Source organism: Tupaia chinensis, unplaced genomic scaffold (assembly GCF_000334495.1).
Source record: "Tupaia chinensis unplaced genomic scaffold, TupChi_1.0 Scaffold000033_1, whole genome shotgun sequence".
NCBI classification, from domain to species: Eukaryota; Metazoa; Chordata; class Mammalia; order Scandentia; family Tupaiidae; genus Tupaia; species Tupaia belangeri.
Window position 1 is genome coordinate 2,262,047 of NW_006159463.1, and position 7,013 is coordinate 2,269,059.

The following is a 7,013-nucleotide window of genomic DNA, read 5'->3' on the forward strand; positions in this document are numbered from 1 at the left end:
CAACTTGAAAATCACACCGTGTGTGTGTGTGTGTGTGTGTGTGTGTGTGTGTGCTCAAAATCCCAGGAGAAGAATGGAGGTGACAGGATTGTGTCATGACCATCCCCTCTGGGTGGAGATTTCTCACCTTCCCTCTCTCTGTCTCTCTGACTTTCTACAATGAGCACACATGCCCTATTCCAAAAACAAAACAAAACAAAAGAATGAGGAGCTATGAAAAATGCCAAAGATATTTCAGAAGGTGTAGGTGTTAGCTCAAAAGCTAGGGATATTAATCAGGTACTGCTTTGTGCTTCTTTTTGACATTGTATAGCACTATAAAATATTCTTATCCGAATAAAGCGATACACATAAATTTTGTAAAATATTATTTGCTGACAGATAAAGATATTTCCCAGGAATACTTTTTACATTTTTAAAATGTACGTTCCATCATTGTACATCTTTACAGCTCACAATATGGTTTTCTGAAGTATTTATGTAGTATATAACAAATCAAAGATATTAGCATTTACATAATTTTCAGCAAAGAACTTCAATTTGTTGTCTGTTTAGTGTTTCTTCCCTTTGTCTCCCATATGCCCTCTACTACCCACTTCCTTTCCCTTACGGTCTCTGGTTTCTACACTTAACCTTCTGACTATACATCTTCAGATCTTTCAATTTCTGCCATAGAGTGCAGACTTTCAATACAAATTAAGAGGGGATATACAGTGTGTGTCTCTCAAAGACTCACTGACTTTGCTTAGTATTAAGTCTTCTGTATTTATCTACTTTGAATCAAATGACAGGACCTCATTGTTCCTAATGGTGAGTAGTATTCCACAGTAGGTGCTCCAGGTTTTTATTTCAGTCATCAGTACTTGGGCACATGGGTTCTTTTCCTTTCATAGAAATTATAAGTAATGCTACAATAAACATAGATATGTAAGTATCTTTCTGACTGAATGTGTTTCTATCCTTTGGGTAAGTAACAAGGAGTGAAATTATTGGGTCACATGGTAGTTCTATTTGTAGAAGAACCTCCATACTGTTTTCCATAGTGGTTGTACTAATTTACATTCCTCCAACTCTGTATGAGTGTTCTCATTGTACCACAGCTTCACCAGCACATGCCATTCCTTCTTTCCTTATTTTTTTGATCATAGGCATTCTAGTTGGGGTTAAATGGTATCTCATCTTGCTTTCTGTTTCTGTCCCTTTATGTTTCTCTGTGAGAGCACACACCCTGCAGCAAAAATTTCTCTTAAAAAATTAATTTAATTTAATTTTTGATTTGCATTTCTCTTATGATAAGAGAACATTTCTTCATATACATTTTGGCCACTTGCATATGTTCCTTGGAGAGTTGTCTGTCCAGCTCATTGTCCCATGTTTTCAAATTGGGTAAACTGCTTGAATTCCCTTCATATTCTAGTTATCAATCCCTTGTCTCAGCCAAATATTTTCTCTCGTTCAGAAGGTTGTTTGATCAAACTAATTGTTATCCCCTTTGCTGCACAGAAGCTTTTTATCTTGATAAAATACCACTTATCTGTTTCTAGGATAATAACTTAAAATTATTATAAGACATTAATATTGTCGTTAATTTTATTAACAATCTTACTACTTTTTTATTATGCTTTGGTAGAATGGAAATCACATATTTAATGTCCATTTGTCATTATTTATTTCCACACTGGTTGACTAATGCTGATATATTTGGATACTTATATGTAAAAAAAGAAAACTTTACACTTAATACATTACATGATGTTAGGAAATATTTCAAATAATTGTTTTATATATATATGTGTGTGTGTGTGTGTGTGTGTGTGTATATATATATATATATATATATATAGAGAGAGAGAGAGAGAGAGAGACAGAGATATTCATAAATTAATCAGTAAACAACCAAATAATGTATTTCCTCTCCCTTTGTCCTCCTCAGAGGAGCCTTTTGTTAGAAACCCATATGTTTTAGTTTACTAGGGCCTCCATAATAAGTATCTAAAACCTGAATGGCTTAAATAACAGAAATACATTGTCTCACACTTCTGGAGTTTAGAAGTCTGAGATCAAGGAACTGGCTGTGTTGATGCTGTCTGACGGCCTCAAGAAAACTGATCTGTGTAAGGTCTCTTTTCTTGGATTATAGATGGTCATCTTCTCCCGTGTCTTTATGTCTTTCCAATGTATGTGTCTGTTCCAAATTTCCTCTATAAATAAGGATACAAGTCATACTAGATGGGGTCTACCTAACATCACATTTTAACTTGAGTGTCTTGATTTTATTTTTCAAGGAGTGTGAGAGAGAGAGAGAGAAAATGAGAAAGCAAGCTGCTACGTTAGGGGCTTAAGCCAAGGATGGCCATGTGGGAGTCCAGTGCCTTAACCACCACGCCACCTGCTGGCCTACTTGACTGTATTTATAATGATTATATTCACATATGGGAACATCGTATGATACTTGTGGTTGTTAAGATTGCAACATATGAATTTTGGGGTGACACAGTTTAAACTCAAATACCATACAAATAAACATATAACTGAAACCATGTCAACACATCATATTATGTTTCTTTCAGTGAAATTTGGATCTATTTTTTGTCTTGAGCAAGGTATCTATAGCATTATTTAATTATAAATGAAAATATGAAATATTAGTTTTCATACTAAACATTTCTGGACATCATTTCTTTATTTTCCCTCTTTTGCAGGACCTACATTGCTATGGATACTTATGCTTAAAATCAAAGAAGAGGAAATATTGAATCATTCATGTTTCTTCTTTTTTTTTTTTTTTTTTGAAGCTTTTGCTATAGGGTGCATGCGCTCACCAGAGAGACAGAGAGAGACAGAAAGCAAGAAATTACCCCCCAGGGGGATGGCCACGCTGCAATCCCTTCTCCATTCTTCTCTCGGGATCTTGGGCATGCACACATCATGTTTTTTGTTAATGAATTATTTTTTATTTAACTTTATTTATTCATTTATTTTAATTTGTCCAGAAAGGGTCAAAGAGAGATAAAGAAAAAGAAAGCTGCCAGGTCTGGGACTCGAACCATGGTGGGCCATGTGGGAGTCCAGCACCCTTAACCACCACACTATCTGCCGGCCCCACATCCAGTTTTCTTAATCCAAATATTAAAATTAAATGTTACGAAGCTTAAATTGTCAGATATAAAATTAAAATGAAAATTAACCTTTAGGAAATAATCACCTATTTAATATCATTTGATAATATTAGCAAAAATGGCTGATGTCTCACTAGTTCCAAATCACTACCATATGTGTGTGTGTGTGTGTATGTATGTATATATATATATATATATATACACATATATATGTCTATGTATACACATATATATGTGTATATATATATATATACGCACATAGACATAAAATCTAAACCTATTGTAATTTTCCTGAATGCACATTAGTTAATTTATGCTGACAGGGTGCCAAAGCAAAGTCTGTAGTAAACAGATACAATTCTCACCATGCTTTAGTATTCTTCCCCATGTTAGCATTTCAAATATGCTTCTTTTTAACATTTTAATTATATGAAATAAAAACTGTTGAAATTTGATTTTCCAATGTGAAAGAACAGTTCAGATTCTTCAAGGGAAAAAAAAAAAAACAAGCAATGATGAACTCTAAGCTGAAACTCATTATGTATTTTGATCTTTGTTCCCAGCCCAAGTGGTGAATTCCTTCTGCCTTTTGCACATAACAATTAGTGTCATTATCTGCTGCTTTTCCGTAATGCCATGTACACCAACCTACAAATTATCATCCAAACCCTCAGAAACTACAAAGTGGAGACCTGGAGTAAAGTGTAATTTACTGATTAAAATTTTCGTTTTCCATATCCCACTGATGAATGCAGCACTTTGCTCCACAGAGGCAGCAAACCCTGTAGGATATCATGCTGAGCTGGAAAGATTTAAGAATGGTGATAATCTGAATGAATGTGGCAATGTAATTATTGTGCAGTTTTTTTCACTGATACTTTGTAGAAGGATTTAAGTCAAAAAGAAAAAGTTAAAGGAAAGAATAACCGTCCATTTTAATAAGGGTAAGAGTGAATGGGGTATTAATACCACACTGACATAATGAAAAGCTGTCAAAGAATCAAACATTGGAAAACCTAAAACTCATATGGGGTACTCTTTAATGGTGCATTTAAAGATACAAAGATTTAGAAAATATATATCTTGAAAGACCAAACAAACCATACACTAAGTGAATGCAGAACAATACTGATAATACGACTAGAGCAAAAGAAAAGATTTAACTTGTTAAAGAGAAAATGAACAGGAAGAAATACTAAGTGCATACTATTGAGTATGTAGAACTTAGGGACAGTGATAACTTAACAGAGCAAGCAATAGGTCATCTTCTGCTTTATCCCCGTAATAATAACAAAGAAAAGACTCAAAGAATCTAACCATTGCTTATGAGTTTAGAGACAGCTTTCAGCCCAAAGCAAAATTAAAAGGTGGATGCTTTCCAAACTCACATTTTTTGGTGTTGTATGAAAGGAGAGAAGGTTAGCACTCCCCTTGACAAGGATGGATGGCCTTCAGGCCTGACAACATTTTTGTAGGTGCTATTAGAAAAGATTCTAAAGGATAATCATACAGCCCATGTAGCCTGTTGAAATTATATTTTTGAGAGTTTTTCACTATAGGGAGCATGTACTCACCAGAAAGACAAAGAGAGACAGAGAGACAGAAAGCGAGAAATCACTCCCCAGGGAGCATGGCCACCCTGCAATCCCTTCTCCATTCTCCTCTCGGGATCTTGGGCATGCACGCACATGTGCCCGGCGTGAGTTTAAGCCACCAGGTCTGGGACTTGAACTGTGATTGACTACATGGGAGTCCAGCAACATAGCCACTACGCTAACTGCTGGTCCCAGTCTGTATAAATTTTTTAAAAAGTGAGGGAATACATAAACTAGATTCAAAAATGGATATGTAAGTTTTCAGTGGATTAGACTACAGAACTAAGGACTTTTTAAAATTTCTTAAAGTTTTTGCCACAGAGATCATGTGCTTCCCAGAGACAGAGATAAAGATAGTGAGAAATCAGCTCCCAAGGGGGATGACCACACTGTAATCCCTTCTTCTCCGTTCTTCTCTCAGAATGTTGGGCACATATGCACATGCCCAGTGTGATTTTTTTAATGAAGTGTTTGCCTGAGGGCATGTGTGCTCACTAGAGAGAATGTAGCAAGGGAAGTGAGAAATCACCCTGGGGTGGTGGTGGTGATGGCGGTGGTGGCATTACCTAATTCCCTCTTCTCCATTCTGCTGGAATCTTGAACACGCAAGCACATTTGCCCATCATAATTTTCAAGCCAATGAGGTCTGGGACTCTAACTACAATTGCCCCTGCTGGCCCCACTAAGAACGTTTCATTTCATCAATATATATTTTAAAAAGTATGTAAAGGGAACCCATTTATAACATCTTCTTAACATATTAGCAAGTATTTTATTATCTTTTGGGGTTTTAGTGACAAACAGAAAATTAAAATTTAGATATTTTTCTCTTTGAACTTAATTAAATAGTGGATATTTTGTCTCACATATAAATAATAAAGGAAAACCAATTGGAAGCCCTAGAAAGGAGAAATAGACTTTCTAAAATTAAAAATCTACTCGTTAACCTTAACTACTGGGTTGTTGGAAAAGTCACAATGAATTTTTTTTCATTACTATTATTACTATTTTTTAAAAGTTTTGATTGTTATATACCATTTGGCTTGTAAAAAGAATTTAGCCAACATGAAATATACCTTAGAGCAGTCCAGTTGACAATACCATACAGATAATAAAACATTACTGTGTCCCACAAGTCTTGCCTTTCTATTTTCCTCTCTAATTTCCTACTCGATACTCTTCCCCTAGTCATAATGCTTTTTTTTTGCATAGAAAAATACATCAGAACTTTTCTCAACACAATAAAAGCTGTCTATGAAAAATCCATAGCGAACATCATCTTCAATGGAGAAAAGCTGAAACCTTTTCCACTAAAAACGGGTACAAAACAAGGATGCCCACTTTCTCCACTCCTCCTCAATATAGTACTGGAAGTCCTGGCAAATGAGGAAAAATCACAAAAGAGGAAAAATAAAAGGCATTGAAATCGGAAAAGAAGAGGTGAAACTCTCTCTATTTGCAGATGACATGAATGCATATATATAGAAGACCCAATGGTTTTCATGAAAAAATTTCTGAAAGTAGTACATGAAAACAGTAAAGTTGCAGGATACAAAATTAATATCCAGAAATCTATAGCATTTTTATATATGAACAACAGACAGACTGAGATAGAACTGAAAAAAACTTGTGCCATTTACCATAGCCACAAAAAATATAAGATACTTAAGGATAAATCTAACCAAAGACCTTAAAGACCTCCACAAAGAAAGCTATGAGAAGATAAAAAAGAAATTGAAAATGATACAAAAAAGTGGAAGGATAGCACATGTTCTTGGATTGGAAGAATTAATATAATCAAAATGGCAATTCTAACCAAATTACTCTACATATTTAATGCAATGCCAATCAAAGTACCAGACACATTCTTTACAGATCTAGGACAGACAATCATAAAGTTTTTCTGGAATCATAAAAGATTCCATATTGCCAAAGCAATTCTGCACATGAGTGGATTGGGTGGCATCTCACTCCCTAACCCAGACATATACTACAAAGCTGTGGTAATCAAAACAGCATGGTACTGGGAACCAGCAGTTAGCGTAATGGCTATGTCACTGGACTCCCATGTAGTCAACCACAGTTCGCGTCCCAGACCCGGTGGTTTAAAACTCATGCCGGGCGAGTGTGCGTGCATGCCCAAGATCCCGAGAGGAGAATAGAGGAGAAGGGATTGTGGCGTGATCATTCCCCCTGGGGAATGATTTATCTCTTTCTGTCTCTATATCTCTCTCTGTCTGTCTGGCGAACGCATGCGCCCTATAGCAAAAACCTCTCCAAAAAAAAAAAAAAACCCACA

The 7,013-nt window shown here is 35.5% G+C and overlaps 1 pseudogene; it reads left to right on the forward strand.

The window, feature by feature from the left end:
* Nucleotides 1-4,515: 4,515 nt before the first annotated feature.
* On the forward strand, nt 4,516-4,592 carry LOC114007690 (uncharacterized; annotated as a pseudogene).
* The last annotated feature ends 2,421 nt before the right edge of the window (nt 4,593-7,013 follow it).